The 17238-nt window shown below is 39.5% G+C and overlaps 1 protein-coding gene across 1 annotated transcript in view; it reads left to right on the top strand.

The window, feature by feature from the left end:
• LOC111158304 (kelch like family member 32) overlaps window positions 1-17238 on the top strand; it is a 201235-nt gene that overhangs the window by 117866 nt on the left and 66131 nt on the right. The window lies entirely within an intron of this gene.

The raw sequence follows: 17238 nt of genomic DNA, 5'->3' as shown, positions 1-17238 counted from the left end.
TAATTCTATGTGAATTACAATGTAATTTGGCATTAATTATACTAAATTGACTATAAGTCAGCCAATCACAATGGGAAATTACTCACAGCTGAAAGTAAAACTGAACCTCTCCATCCAGAAAGGACAGCACTTTGTTAAGAGGCAAACACAGTTTAGGCGTCCCTCTCTTTGGCTGTGAGGATGACATTGGACTTGTGGAGGACTGTGAGCGGTTTCTTACTCTGCCCACTTCTGGGACTATTCGCTGTTTGGAGTGAAACCCAATTAAATAATAAACAAAGGGGTTGATTTATCAGATTTGCCAAAGAAGAACAATCTTTCTGCCTTCCTCATTTCTTGCAAGATTTAGGCCACATAGAGAGACTTTGTGGTATGTGAGAACAATCAGTTCCGCACTTCTTGGGTTTTGGGGGTTAGGATGGCACTTACCCAGGTTGGCTTGAATTTTGTCTTCATGGTCTGTGAGCCATCTGGGAAATCCTGTTTCAAATTCCTTATGAGGTCAGTATCCTGAAGTCACTCCTCTTTGGTCAACACACAGACTGCCTTCTGAGCAAAGGAAGTCATGCCTTAAAAAGCCAATACCATGGGGCGCCTGGGTGGCTCAGTCAGGGAAGCATCGGCCTTTTGCTCGGGTCATGATACTGGAGACCCGGGATCAAGCCCCAGGTCAGGCTCTCTGCTCAACAGGGAGTCTGCTTCTCCCTCTGCTCCTCACCCCACTTGTGTTCTCTCCCTCTCACTCTCTCTGTCTCTGTCTCTCTCAAATAATAAATAAAATCTTTAAAAAAAAAAAAAGCCAATACCACACTGGGAGAAGAACTATCCATCAGGCGATGATGGAGTGTCTGTCACTGGGACAGCTTGCTGGAGATGCCAGTGTGCACAGGGGAAGTAAAGTGGCCACCGGAGAGTATGGGCCCTTGAAAAATACTTGTGAGGGAACCCTTCGCCAAATAGCTTCCTCTGCGATTTGTCTCTTAAATAGCAATCAAAACAAACTTTGAGGTGCTGCATAAAGAAAGTCATAGGACAGTCAGCAACATCCTGCTTGAAGTATATTTCACGTACGTAGAACTGTGGGAATTTTGCACAGTCTGTGTACATTTGTGGTGACCTGTGGACTCATAAAAGATGTCTAGATATGAGGGAACAGATTTTGCTAAATATTGCCTGGAAAATTTTGGGCTGTGTTTAATAACTGTTAATGATATATCCCTCAGCCATTCTTTCTTTTTTTTTTTTTTTAAGATTTTTATTTATTTATTTGACAGACAGAGATCACAAGTAGGCAGAGAGGCCGGCAGAGAGAGAGGAAGGGAAGCAGGCTCCCTGCTGAGCAGAGAGCCGGATGTGGGGCTCGATCCTAGGACCCTGGGATCATGACCTGAGCTGAAGGCAGAGGTTTTAACCCGCTGAGCCACCCAGGTGCCCCTCAGCCATTATTTCAACTCACAATCTAACAAATAAAATGGTGTTAAGTTTTATGTAAAAATTTTGAGTGGAGAGGTTAAAAACTACCCTGCATCTTGAGCCAGCAGCCACCCCATCCCCGTCTCTTCCACACGTGCAGGTGGGGTTCACGCTGTACACATGCTCACTGGACATGCTCGGACAGAAACTAGATGCATATTCATCTTTGCCACTAAAAGGCTTTCCTTTGTGTTGCAGTACTGTCTTGAATCCTAATACTCTCATAATTGGCTGGCTGATCTCCAGATTCAAGGCAAAAATAATAGAAGTTAGAAGCTTATTTTTGCCACTCCAAGTGTGTATTCCATTCGTCCCTAAATTTTTTAAGGATGTTAATGTCTGTAGTTTGTTAACAGTAACTGCTGCATAGGGGTGCCTGAGTGGTTCAGTCCGTTGAGCGTCTGCCTTTGGCTCAGGTCATGGCGTCAGGGTCCTGGGATCGAGCCCCAGGTCAGGCTCCCTGCTCAGTGGGGAGTCTGCTCCTCCCTGTTCCACTGCCCTTCCCCCCCTGCTCATCTTCTCTCTCTCTAATAAAAAAACAAAACAAAACAAAACAAAAAACAAAAAAAACAAACCACTATGTAAATACAGCTTTACATTGTTTCAGTTTTCTCCAAATTCCTTTTAGGGCAAGTTCAGCCTAGCCAATCACAGAATTTCATATTCCTTTTCCCCAGATGTTCTTTTGGATATGAACATTAGGTGTGTTTCGGTCTCTTTCCTACTCTTGTGGTTCCCAGCATAGCTTCATGTCCTCAGCCAACAACAACCCCTATTTGACGCATATCCTCTGATGGGTGAGTGCTTTTGAGCCTTTAACGTGTTTTTCGAGGCCAGGAAGGATCTGGGGCAGAGGAACTGGTACCGAAGCCAAGGAGCAGAGGGTCGAGAGAAAACATTTCCAGGGTATTTCTGCCCTCGGTTTTATTTTCTCATCATTTAGAATGCCAGCGGAATAAATGGGTCCGTTAATCAAACAGCGCTGAGAGGTTAGGTCATTGGGAGCCTTTTTAGTCATTTTGTGCTTTTCAAGAGTGAATTTGTTAGAATTATGCTGAATACCCACTTAAAGCCTCAGCTGATAACCCTACCTGTGTTTTATAACTCTGCACTGTCAGAACTCATAATAAGTCAAACATTCTTTCAGTGGTGCTCATAAGGGAGGAAAAAAAAACCCCACAAATTTAAGAGTAATTTCAGATTGTAAATGAAAAGGAGAGGCACGACTGTTCATTTGCACCAATCATGCCTTCCTTTCATCTGCTCTGATTAGGCCTGGTGCGGTTTCATCAGACCCCTCCATCACCGAGCTGTCACTCCAGCCGTCTGTTGATTGAAAACAATCAAGGCTCTGATGGCACAATTATTCTGACCCTTTAACTAGAGGCTGCTGTGATAATGAAAGGTTGATTATGATAGTTTGTGCCTCTTTCAGTTTGCCAAGAAGGTTAATTTGGGCATCAGACGGATGTTTAATGGGCGCTTGCTGGCTACACTGAGGTAAATGAGAACGTGCAGTCTTGGATATTGCACGGATATAGTTTGGCTGTCAATCATTGTCATTTGGAGTTTGTGCCTCACACTCTGGAAATCACATTTTATTTTTTCCTTGGGATTTAATTTATTCTGTGCCCTGAGGAAGTTCTTTCACTCGGTGACCTTCATAGCAGCTTTCTCTGCCTTTTTTTTTTTTCTTTTTTTCAAATGGAGCTCAAAGGCAAAACACATCTAGAAGAGCATTTTTCTTTCATTTTCACTTAAAAATGGAAACTTTAAAAATCCATCCTTATCACTGCCTTCCAATAGAGCAAATGTTTCCATCCCGATTGTGCAGTGGGGAAGTGTGAGCGACAGAAGTGCTGGGGCCGGTTTGCTAATGCAGCAGCTCACACGGAGGCTCTGCTCTGGTTCGGATCCTAACCAGCCAGCCCGGGACTCCCAACCACGCATTGCCTTCCTGTTTCCAGGCGCAGCGTCGTCCTCCTTTGGCCTCCTTCTTGGGGTGCGTGGGGGAGAGGGAGAGGCGGGGAGACAGAGATGTGTCTGTGGTACTAAGGTTATTGGAAGTTGCAACGATCAGTTTGTGTCCGTTGAGCACCGTATCTTCTTGTGGTCGGAAGCCTAGGCGGCTACCTCATAACGCTGGTGTTTACAGTATGTGGCTCACTACGCTCCTCTTTGCTGCATACCTTTTAAAAAGGACAATAGAGGAAAGAAGAAATAAAAACCGTTATTGCTGTCTCCCAGCTGCAAACACCGGTCTCCTGGATCAGACACCTGAGAGCGAGCCTCATTGTTCTGCTTTTGCGTTTGGGCTGTCTTCAGTGTCCTTCCCCCCAGGGAACGTTCAGCAGCGTATTTCTACCCAGCCTTGGACATTTTTCTCTCATGTCAAGTAACTTGTAAAACAATTAAGTCTATAGATGTTAAGGTGACAGCATCATAATGATTATAATTTCACTTCAAGGATTCTGTTTCACATTATTTATTTCTTGTGTGTGGGCTTTTTTTTTGTTTGTTTGTTTGTTTGTTTTTTTTAGTAAGCTGTTCATTTTTGAATGGTAAAGAGAGCCATTAAGTGATAATTCAGTCTCACCTGAAGAGGCTCCGAAAATGAATTAAGTCATTGAATAAATTCCGTTATGGTCTTAATGCAGTCCTTATTTAAGCAACAGTGCTATTTAAAATGTTTATTTAAAAAGAAATGAGAATAGGATTGGGAGGACACACACACACACACACACACACACACACACACACACGGTCTCACCAGATTCTTTGCCACACTGGGCCACGAGTGATTAGTTTTGTTTAGCTCTATGGACAGCACAGACAGAATAGCCCTCAGGGATGCTTAGTAAAATTATCAATTAGTTATGTCTTGTTTTGCTGAAGTAATGGGAAGTTAAAAGGTAATTGGGGAGAAATGTCAAATCAGTCAATAGTTTCTGGTATTTAAAAAAGTAGGATGGGGTTCAGTTTTGATATTAATTTATGGCCTCTGGGACAACGAATGGTTCTATTTTGTAGAGTCACTATGTTTACAAATTCAGGGGACTTACCCAAAGACTGTTTCTTCTTAAAGGAAGTGTATAGCTCATTATTTCAAGGTTTTTTGTGGGGTTAAGCCTGACTGGGTTCCTATGTTCCCTCATCTGTTGTACCTTATATCTAATGGTGGAAAACTAATGTCCCAGATAGACTGCTTTTCCTGTGTCCTCATGAGCCCTCCACCACACCTGCACCACTGTGCTCTCACGTTGGCTCTGTGCACCAACATCGTATCCCCTCAGCCGTGATATCCCCCTGAGAAGGTCCTGTAGAGCACCTCACGTTCCATCTCCTGACCTGTGCTAGCATTTCTTCTGCTCCTGGGGCTGGGCCAGGGCATTGCATGAGTTTCTCTTTCGTCTTCAGTTCTTCCAACTCCACCTTCAAAGTTCCCCTTGTTCTTCAAACTCCTTATTCCTTCAAACATAATAAAAATGTCTCAGATCTGTGATTTCTCCCAGTTGTAGTCTCTCAGTTCCCACCATTTCTTGCTCAGCAAACATTTACAGGTTTCCTGTCAGGTGCCAGGCGCTGGGGCTGAAACAGAGCCTTCTCCCAGGGTAGCCCCTGGAATGGCTGCTCCCTTATCCTCCTTCCCTCATCCACTGCAGCCCCCAAGTCCTCTGAGATTGTCAAGCCACTGATTCTCCCTTACTGAGCCTGTTTTTCCACACATCTGTCTTCCTTACATGACTATCATGGCTTGGTTCTCTAAGCTACTTCAACTGGCCAAAGAACAGAGGATAATTGTGCTGGAGAACATATCTTCTTTGACAAAAATATTACTTGTGTATTATACTCAGTGTTGTTGCAAGGGGTGAATAGAAGATTCACCATTGGGGCGCCTGGGTGGCTCAGGGGGTTAAGCTTCTGCCTTTGGTTCAGGTCATGATCTCAGGGTCCTGGGATCGAGTCCCGAGTCGGGCTCTCTGCTCGGCAGGGAACCTGCTTCCTCCTCTCTCTCTGTCTGCCTCTCTGCCTATTGTGATCTCTGTCTGTCAAATAAATAAATAATCTAAAAAAAAAAAAAGAAGATTTGCCATTGCCACAGCCCTCATTTTATCCTAGTTGTTAAAGACTGCAGTGTGAAATATTCTGTTTAAACGTCAGTAGCCAAGCTGAAATTCCCTTAGTGAAGGTGGGCAGGTGTGACCATCACGTTTATGTGTATTCTGTGCAGCTCACTGAGAATATAGGCTCTGGGTTCCCAGTCCTGGCACGTCAGCTTCATTCCCTTGATAGCAGAGCCTGGCCCCCAACCATGTTTAGTCATACACTTCAGTTAGGGGGCTCCCACTGCAATCACTGCACTCTGTAGCTCTAGATTACTGTTGAAAGTGACCATTGAGGATAATGTTCTTTTTATTTGGAGGCTGCCAACGTTAAAACCTTCAATGCAAACTTAGATACTTTGGGGACATCTAAATCCATCATAGTAACTTTTGTCTGTGGGATTTGACTGTCTCTGTATTGGTGACTTGGGGCAGCTGCTTGTGCCTGTGAGGTCCATTTGGTCATTAAAGTTTAAATTTCAGGCGGGGAGTTTGTGTGCCAGTGAACCTGCTATTGGTTCATTATTATTGAATCAGTTCATAAAGAAATATTCAAAGGCTTGATGCTCTCAGGATGCTCCAGGGCATGTTTACAAATTAAAGAGCTTTTTTAAAACCATAAAACTTATAGGCATGTACCAGCAATATTTAAAACACTCTTGAAGGAAATGGCAACATTAAAAGAGGGTTTTTCAATGTGTCTGAAAATCTGGTTACAATAGCAGAATTTCCAGGATTCCAAATTTGCAGGATTTTTCTTCCTCTAATTCCAGTATTCTGTGTGTATATTTTTAGGGGTATGTTAAGATACTTGAGGTCAAGAGTAAGCCTGGAGTTTTATCGTATTAATAGAGCTTGGAAGTGAATGGCAAATTAGAATGTATATATGTGAACTGATTAGAATCTTCTTTTTCACTAATTAAGTAAGTTCTTTGCGCATAATGGGCATTCAACAAGAGATTGAGGAATGGATGAATAAAAAAAAACACTAAAAGGAAAGATTCATGGTTATATCATTTGCCTCAGAGCAACAAGACAAAAAAGAAAAGTAATCAGCTCAATCATTATTTCAGTTGTCTCAAGCCTGATGGCTTAGTTTACATATATATGTATGTATGTATATATATATATATATATATATATATATATATATTTTTTTTTTTTTTCCTTGCTACCCAGTGAACTGAGTTGAGATTTGAGGGGACTTAATGGACATGAATTCAAGTATTTTTAATGAGAGACTCAAGGCACCTGAAGAAAGTGAATATACACTGAGTTTTATGCAGAAAAACTAGGTTTATGTCTACATCTCACTTTTCTTTTCCTTCCTTTCTTCCTTCTTTTCTTCCTTCCTTCCTTCCACCTTCCTTCCTTCCTTCCATGCATTCATTCTTCTCTGATTTGGGATTGAACAAAGCCACAGGCCTTAAATTACTGAGTGAGAATTACCGAGCCCATTTCTGTTCATAATCTGCAACAGATTATCTGTCATGCTTTTATTTTCACTTTATACCATGTGAGGTATTTAATACTGTGTAGCAAATTTCCTTTCAATTACAGCAATTTCTTAAAATTTATACCAGTATTGTACAATATGGTGTTCTGAATGGGCTGCCTTTATCGTGAATTGAAAAGGATAATTGAATTGAGGATTAGTTCCATCTTTTGGTGGCACCTTGCCATCATATTAATTCTGTATATGGCCTAATATTGTAGTTTGCCAAGCACTGTCATGTTATCTCCCTGAGTCCTGTGGAGACCCGTGTGCTGTAACTAAGATCATCCTTATTTTACAGATGCTGAAGCTGAGGCTCAGTATGCTAGTGTTTTTCATAAATGCCCAAATAAGTTAAGTTGCAGAAATAGGTCTTAGACATCAAGTCCAACCTCCCATTTTACTATATCACATTTACCTCTATGGGCACATTCCAATTAGTGGTAGAAGAAAGCATCATGTTTTCCTGGCCATTTCAGCTTTCACCCTGATAATCCATCCTCATTGCATACAGTAGTTGGGAAATAATACAAAATGTTGTGACCCGTGGAGGGTCACCGTAGTCCCTGTTGTCAATGGGATGTAGCAGGGTTTTATTCTGTTGACCAAGTTGGCCTTCCTTCATTTTCCTGTGCTGTTCTAACAATATAAGATTGACCACATGTAAAGTCACTTTGATATTCAGAAGGACCTCACATATAAATATGTAGATACTAAGATTTTACTTATTTTATTGTTATCAGTCCAGCACCAAGTAAACACTCCGATGCCATCAATGATGAGGGAAATGAGTATTATTTTTTGTCTTAGTGACCTGTATCAGATCACTGGAGGGCAAGAAGTGATTTCTAATTGTTCCTGTATTTTGCTAACATATAAGGAGACCAAGAGTAGGTTCCATTTTCCCTGCAGCATCATTGGTACTGGTGACGTTGGCGGTCTTTATTGCCCTGTAGGATATGTTCCCCATCTATATTTCCCCCCTAGATATGGGGGGGAAAGACAGTCCTCAGGTAAAATTATATGTGACTAGTTTTGCAAAATATTTGCATTGACATATAAAATCTTGTTTATTTTTAAAGATCTTATTTATTTAAGAGAGGGAGGGAGCATGGTGGGGGGAGAGGGAGAAGCAGACTCCCAGCTAAGCAGGGAGCCTGATGTGGGGCTTGATCCCAGGACCCTGGGACCATGAGCTGAGCCAAAGGCAGACCTTTCACCAGCACCCATCATTCTGAGATTTTAAATATATAGTACCTTTAAGCAGTTGTCTTACAAATTTGAAATGTGTGTTCTTTGCGATTATTTTATTTTTACAAGTGATGGTAACCATTAAGTGAGATAATATGCTCTGAACAAAGCTGTTTCCAGGGAGAAAAAGTCCATGGTATAACCTGGTTGTCTGCATGTGGTCCTAGGTGCACACACACTTTCACGTGCACACACTCATGCATATGTTTTGGGAATATAGAATTATAGCCCAAAAAAAATCATTTTGTTTTTCTAAAAAGAGATTTATAAAAACTATGTGTGCTATGGAAAGCTGGGGCTTGTAATCTAGACCTAGTGATTAATGTGGTTGCCTCTCCCACCTATAGGAAGTTTGGAGGATTCTGTTTTAAAATACTACTTTTGATGGGTCTGTAGGTGACATATATCCTTCAGGTAGAAGAGACTCTCATCAACTCACTTATTTTCCAGATGAGAAGCCAAATGAATGGTCCAATGTCAGTCATACTCGTACGGTTCTTTCTATTACGTTTTCAAAGATCATCCCAAACTGGCGGCCAGTTCTCACAGGTGGAAAGGACATCACAGTATCCTAACTTCATCTCATTTCCTATGTTTATTTTCTCTTCATTTTGATATACAATCCTTAAAAAGTCCTGGTGACAAATCCTCTTGGTGTTATAAGACTGAACCAAAGGACATCTCAGGTTACTTTTTATTTGCTGTCCTAAATACTTGGAACTTAAGTGTGGCAGGCCTCACTTTGTTGTGATTCTTCCTGTCCTATGTGTTTGAGGAAGGAGACACCCTTGGTCTCAAGGGCTTTTGCTTCTGATGCTCTGTGGTATGTATTTTGTAAAAGTATATATAAAGATGATTATCAGGTGCAGTTTTTTCCATTTTTTAAAATTTCCAAATAATTTCAAACTTAAAAGTTGCAAGAATAAGCATAGTACAAAGAACCCCCATATGATTTGCTGATTTCTTGAACAAACTATCTCATTTGCTTTATCATGTGTTCTCTGTCTCTGTATCTCTGTCTCTTTATGTGTGTGTGTGTGTGTGTGTGTGTGTGTGTGTGTGTGTGTGTGTATACATAGCAAGAGAGAAAGATAGAGGAGGAAGAGAGAGGGAGGGATGGGGGAGAGAAAGAGAGCGAGAGCTTTTTCTGAGCCATTGGAGAGTAAGCTGTAGAATCATATATATTTTTAAAAACCCTAAAAAAAACTCATAATTCTTCCTCTTTATGGTAATCTCTAGTAAAAGGCAAAAGATTTATACTATTTGAAGAGAAACCAAAGTAATACCAGGCACACGTTTTATGCTGAAGATGAAAATAAGAGCATTTGTTAGTTTCCAACTTCATAAAGTTTTAAATGAACAATGAAGGAGTATGTGTTATTATCGTATCTACTAAGCTGAATATTCTTTTTAAAATATGTCAGGCCTTTTTTCTGACAATATATGAGTCTGGGGCCTCATCAGTTTGATTCTATTGAAATATATTTCTTAGAGGAAAAAATAGCCTCTGTGTCTTATATGTCTGTAGTCAGATATAATGGTTAATGTGCAACCTCCTTGAAAAATCTGTTTTACAAGCAAAATGTTGACACAGTTTTAATTATAGCACTCGAGTGAGCATTGTTATAATTTTTAATATTCCTCCATGGTAACATTTTCATTGTTCTGGTAGAGAAAAACGTCCTGGTCCCGTGTCCCTAGTTGCTGGTGCTTTAGGATTTTATGGGAATGTTGTCTTTTTTGAACAGAAATTTTTCATTTGGTCTCAAAGAAGAGAGTATGGCCACAAAATTTGGTGCATTTATTTATTTACATGAACTTTCTTCTCTCTGGCGGTCATTATTCTGGTTTAATATGTCACTATTTGGACTTTACATTACTCATGTTAATGAAGTGAGCTTCTGTGTAGTTTAACATGCTAAGTCTCAACACGTGCTCACCCAGACTAGGGAAACTGTCCACACCTATGATCTAAAGAAGTTGTATGTAATATTAAAAGGGTATCTTGCTCAAGTTTCATGTTTATGTTTATTAGGATTTAAGGCGTTATAAAATAATGTAGAACAGAGTCTATTTGATTCAAGTCAAGTACAGTAGTCAGTGCACTGTCCCTGTGATGGAGAGCTTGTTCCGTACTCCACTTAGAGAGAAAATACTGTCCTTGCACTGTCACTCAGTGTATTAAAAGATGGTTCCATGGCTTCCCACCCCTGTTGGCCAAGCACTCTTGAACCTGACGGCTCTCTGGCGGAGGTTCAGGAATGTCAGTTGATTGTTGACTTGCTCCTGTGCCCTTCCTTTGTCCCTTTCTGAATTTGCAAAGTGTGGAATTTCTGCGGTCTCTTGGGCACTGAGGGGAGACGGGTGCCCTGGCTTATCTCAGTGGGATGACAGGACTGGCAACAATATAGATGCTTGTGCCTTCACAGCATGGGCTCCTGCAAATGGGGGGGCTCAGTTTGCCCCTTCAGCCAAGCTGTCTGCACCAAAGTTTTAAATAGGAGAATAATCACAGCTGCCCCTGGTCAAGAGGGCAGAGTAAGGCTGTGGGCAAAAATATCAGTCCTTCCTTCCTTAGCTCTGACTGATAAGTGCTGTGATAAGAACATCCCTTTTTAGTGAAAAAAAAATTTGTGAATCAAGACAAAGAAATATTATTGCCTTTGGACAATGTGGGTAGGGGTTTTATCTTTTGTTAGTGTTGATTAAAAAGATTTGATCTCTCATCTGATGAGAACTGCCTCTGTAAAGGGCACTTTTATATGCATTTGCAAGACATAAAGGTACTGGTATGGCAGACTGCATTGGTGTGTGTTGTTGGATTTGGGATGACTTTAGAATTCATATATTTTCCAGGAAATCTGTGAGTGTAAGATTTCCTATTGTTTTGACACGACTTGGGGGTCATGTTGGGTAGTACACATACATATGGGCATACATATACAGGCAGAGTTAGACTTCAAAAACAGCTGCTGCTTTCAAAGGATTAGGAATTTTAGATTTCGAAATAGCAGCTTCTGTCTGAGCGTGAGCAATAAAGGAATTTGGATCACAACTTCAGGATTTGCAATATTAGGAATGTACTGTTCGTTCATATAACTGATATATTTCTGAAATACATGAGTGAATTATGTATTTTAATTGAATTGGAGCAAAATTTCTAGAACTTTGGATCATACACTATTATATTCAGGATTATATCTATGTCATATATTCTACTCCATGGAATGATAATCAGTTGGGATACATTGAGAAAACTAAAGGGAAGGGATTATCTTTTCTATGTATTTTTGAGCCAGCTTTAGTTAACAAAGAACGACCTAGAATAAAATACATATTCCCTTAAAACGTACAACAATAATTCAAGACTCAAAGGATGCCTTTTACCCTAAATGCTTGTTCTTTAATCACACACTCTTTAAGAGCATTAACAGCATTTTTGAGAAGCATTAAATAAAGTATATGCTTTTTATGTTGAAGTAATCCATAAGTGAAGTTTATTGCAAAATATTGTCCACCTGTCTTCAAGGAAAACATATTTTAAAAGCAGAGTTTATTTTTCTAATTTAGAGTATATAGAAGTTATGTTTGGTCTTAATTACATTTGCCTGGATTCTGTCTTAAAATAATTACTGTTGGAAAAATAACCATGTTGTGCTACAATGGAAAAACACATTATAAAATTTAAAAGCTGTTTTTTTCAGCTTTAATTTTTATTTATTTATTTTTATTGTTTATTTACTTATAGTTTCAAGTTTTTATTTAAATTTCAGTGAGTTAACATACAGTGTAATATTACTTCCTAGTGTAGAATTTCGTGTCATCACTTATATACAACACCTGGTGCTCATTACAAGTGCCCTCCTCAATCCCCATCACCGATTTAATCCATCTTCCCAGCCTTCCTCCCCTCCAGCATCCCTCCTTTTGTTCTCTATACTTAAGAGCCGGAAAAACTGGGGTTTTAGTTCCAGCTTTTCTACTGATTAGTTGCATGATTTGAGGTAAGAGAGATAACTGGTCTAGATTTGATTTCCGTCTGTAAAATTGAGATGCTTGAAATACATAAACTCTATAAAGTTTTCTCTTGCCCTAGTATTTTATTATTTATTTGAGGCTTAAAAGGCTATGATATTCATTGCATTGCCAAAAATCTGAAGTAGATGTGGTTGACACCAACCATGTGAAAGAGTAAAGTGAGGGCCTTATATATGTAGGATCGGTGTGCTCCGTGTTGCCGGGTGACATGCTGAGAGTTTGTAAGGACTTTATAGAAAAGCCACAAAGATGAGATGATAGGAAATGGAAACCTGGATACGTAGATAAATTTATAAAGGAATTGATACTGTTTGTTCAAGAGGAAAGGGGAAATAGCCCAAGAATGGTTGGAAATAATTTTCCCTTTATGCAACAAATATTAATACCCTACTATGTGCAGCCACTGTTCTTATCGAGGATCTGAGAATGAGATGAATTGAAGTTGGAGTAAGTGGTGGAAAATGCTCCTTTTAGGACGGAACAATTCTTCGTCAGGGTAAGATGAACTAGACTGGGTCAGGCAAGGTGCTTGGGAGATCTGTAGTCTTTAGAAATGATAGTCCCTTGTGTTTCAGGTGGTTTAGGTAACATCTTGTCTAATGGTACCCTTTGTGTGCCTTCCCAAATGGAATCCTTAATTTCTTTCCCACTCTTGCTGGCTTTATCACCAAAAAAAAAAAAAAAAAAAAAAAAAAGTAGGAGATAAGACTTTTGCTAATTGCTCCATTTTTCTCCCAATTAAAATATGCTAGAGCTTAGAGTGATAGGGATATCCGTATACCAGAATAAGTAAGATAGAGTAGGATTTCAGGGGCACCTGAGTGGCTCATTTGGTTAAGCTCAGATCATGATCCCAGAGTCCTGGCATCCTTTCAGCTTAGATCATGATCCTAGAGTCCCAGGCTAGAGCCCTCAGTTGGGCTCCCTGCTCAGTCTGCTTCTCCCTCTCTCTCTCCCTCTGTGCTCACTCTCTCCTCTCTCACTCTTAAATAAATAAATAAAATCTTAAAAAAAAAATAGAATAGGATTTCAGCCTTCCATGACTTATGTTTTTTTCTCAATGCAGTATCATTAAAAACTACCAGTTCCCAGAATAATTGTTTCCAAACAAAAGCACCAAAAGATACTACAAAGCTAACTGTGGTCTTTAGGTTCCATGATGCCCCAGTGATGAATCAGCCTTCTGCTTATATTCTCTAAACCCCTTAAATGGACCCCAGGATTTCCTCTGCCACCCTGCCCTTAATTCAGCATGGCTTTGTGGGGCTTACAGTGGAGAAGTGATTTTGAGGTAGCTCATTGCTTTGAAATTTCTTTGGTATTTCTTTCATTTTTTTTTTTTTTTATAAATAAGAGTTATCTATGCTTTCAGCATTTTTTTTCTTTTACATTTTTACGAAAGTAAAAAGAGTACAGTAACTTTTTTCCCCATGTTTTTATTGAAATTCTAGTTAGCTAACATACATAGAGTGTAATATTAGTTTCGGGTGTACAGTGTGGTGATTCAGCACTTCCATATAATACCCAGTGTTCATTGCAACAAGTGCCCTCCTTCATCCCCATCACCTATTTCCCCCAACACCCCACCCTTCTCCAGTAACCATCAGTTTGTTCTCTATAGTTAAGAGTCTCTTTCTTGGTTTGTCTCTCTCTCTTTTCCCTTTTGCTCTCTTGTTTTGTTTCTTAAATTCCACATAGGAGTGAAATTATATGGTATTTTTCTTTCTGATTGACTTATTTCACTTAGCATAAATACTCTCTAGCTCTATCCATGTTTCCATCTATGTCAATCCACTCTTTAACATTTATTTATTATTGTGAGAACAGAACCCAGAAGAGTGTTTATGTGACTCACAATATGCTATTGGAACCTACTGTTAATCCACAGACCTTGTATAACCAAGGTCTCAAAAATATGCTGTCTTAAAAAAAAAATCTATCTATCATCTATCTAATTGTCTTACCCATAGTAAAATCTTACCTGTATCTTACTATATAGGGAATACACTATTTTACTTCAAGACTAAGCCATAAGTTTCCCATATTTTTACTACAACATCCTACTTAGACTTCATTTGATTTAAGCCTTAGTTTTGAAACAGCAGACTTAATTTATTCCAGTAAGGCAGAGATTTACTGTTTCATGATTAGGAATCTGTCTAGAACCTTCTAACTCAATGTGTGGCCCATGGACCAGCAGCATATGTATCATCTTTAGATTGTTAGAAATGCAAACTCCCTATCTTTCTCTCCCTACTTATTGAATTGGAATCTGCATCTTGACCAGAAACCCCAGTTAATTTGTGTGCATGTTATGTTTGGGAAACACTGGATTTAAATCCATAAATCACACTAATTCTATAGCTGAGATTGCTTTGAGGCTGGTGGCAGAACAGTTAATTGTAAATTACATTTGCCGTTGATCTGGAGAAAAGATAAACCTAACAACTGTGAATGACTTGCATATCCTGAAAATATTTAAAATGATAAAAATGTGCAAATTATGTGAAATCTGAGAGAAATTAGAAATACAAGAAATAAGTAAAAATTATCCTGGAGGATATGAACTAAATGTGTGTGCACAAAGTATTCTGTAATGCATAGTATTGGGGAAATTGAACATGGGAAACCTCGTGATAGATGTGACATAAGCCTAATAGTAGATAGAAAGTCAGAAATTAATCAGTGATAGATCACAGTGGTCACTGTTCCGCTGCCGGTTTGATTTGTTACAGATTTTCTCAAAGGCAGAACCTCGTTGTGGCACGTGTGCTTTTCATGCAGTGAATGCCACTGTTTGCTAGAAAAATAAAAACTGGAGAGTTTTAAGAGATGGGCTAGAAGACTGATTATGACATAAGAAGAACTGATTTATGAAGAAAGAGAACAATAATTAAATGGGCAGCACTATGCTATGAAAAGAGGCTATGGAGACATGGATATTTATCTGATGTTTCTTGTCTGGTGTTTCCCGTAGTATCCATATGAAAGATGCAGAAATATTAGGATGTAGGGACGCCTGGGTGGCTCAGTGGGTTAAGCCGCTGCCTTCGGCTCGGGTCATGATCCCAGCGTCCTGGGATCGAGTCCCACATCGGGCTCCTTGCTCAGCGGGGAGCCTGCTTCTCCCTCTGCCTCTGCCTGCCACTCTATCTGCTTGTGCTCACTCTCGCTCTCTCTCTCTCTGATAAGTAAATAAAATCTTTAAAAAAAAAAAAAAAAAAAAAAAAAAAAAAGATAGAAATATTAGGATGTAAAGATGCCAAGAAATTTGTTACAGAGCAAAGCAATATCAGCTGGAACTCCTCGATTAAATTAGGAGCAATATCAAAGATTAAGTTGTAGAAAATTGTACCTGATACATGAGAAATGACCTTGAATGGGGTGACTTTATCCCTGAGAACTTTTGAAAGCTCTCTGGGCAAGATCATTTATTAAATTGTTGAATTACCTCCCCAGGGAAATAACTGGAACCCCGTCCCTTGAAATTTCTAAAATTAGGGTGGAAAAAAACCAGGATGTTGCCTATGGGAACTCTCTCTACTTCTGGTGGACACTTGGTGATTGATGAGTGGCACTTTTCTTCTCCAATATCTTTGATTATTGCTCATGGTTACCATACACAGAAACATTTTTTCATCAGGTTGGTATCCTATTTATATTTTTTTAAAATGCTAGTTTCTAGAAAAACAGCTGGAGAGCATCACTCATCTGCTGTCCATAGTGTCTGCCTCCTTGGCAATGGTAGGCTTACCTGGCATTCTTTTTTTCATTTCTCTTCACTATGTAATTCATTAAGAGATGCAATTTAGTATATATTGGAAATGAATTCATTTCCTACATTTTCTTCATTCAGAAAGCTAAAAAGGAAAGCCCCTTTGGAGGCCTTTGCCTTTTGGAGACATTTGTCAAATGAATACAGAAACTCTGTTAGAAACTCTCAAATGAAATCATCTACTGCTTCAGAGAGTTTTGTGATCCTTTTTATCCAGATGAAAACCCAGTTTATGTTTACCTGGGAGTAATGGTCCAAGAGCACTACATTTCCTTCTCTCTCCCTCTGTAGAGTTTCCCCCTAGTAATGTACATCCGCTGAAAAGGGGAGCTCAGTAACTCAATTCTATTGGTCACAAATAAAGTACAACACAATTATTTAGTATTCTAATTACCTTTTCATGCTAATTCCTTCGCATCCACATTATATTGTCTAAGAGATTTAGCTTAATATAGGTGCTGCTAAGGATAACTTATATCGAATCTGTTGACTGAAGATATTAGATATACTTCATGTTGTTATGTAGGAAGGTTTGCCAAACTTAAATATTAAGTCACATTAATCAAACTCCATCATGTGTGCCATAACATGAATAACATGAATGGGTTTTTTGTTGACAGCATTTTCTCAATCATTGTTCACTTTTCTTATTTATGACTTCATGCTCCTGCTTTAGTTTTAAGAAATTCTGTTTGTCTTTAGCCCAGAGTTCTTCCTCCTTTCCTTCTTGAAAGAGGTCTAGACCTAAACAGAAAGGTTAAGATTACATTCTGCTATTGAGTCTCTAATACAAAGATCATCTCCTCTGTATCCTGTTTTTGTGAAAATGGCTCTAACAACTTGCCAGTATTTACATGTGCAAACAGCAACTGTCTCCAAGATGAAAACTAACTGAGAAATAAAAATAAAATTGATGGGGGCGCCTGGGTGGCTCAGTGGTTTAAGCCGCTGCCTTCGGCTCAGGTCATGATCTCAGGGTCCTGGGATCGAGTCCCACATCGGGCTCTCTGCTCAGCAGGGAGCCTGCTTCCCTCCCTCTCTCTGCCTGCCTCTCTGTCTACTTGTGATCTCTCTCTGTCAAATAAATAAATAAAATCTTTAAC

The sequence above is a fragment of the Enhydra lutris genome, unplaced genomic scaffold (assembly GCF_002288905.1).
Source record: "Enhydra lutris kenyoni isolate GAN:26980312 unplaced genomic scaffold, ASM228890v2 scaffoldscaffold58, whole genome shotgun sequence".
Lineage (NCBI taxonomy): Eukaryota > Metazoa > Chordata > Mammalia > Carnivora > Mustelidae > Enhydra > Enhydra lutris.
This window is presented reverse-complemented; position numbering and strand designations above follow the sequence as displayed.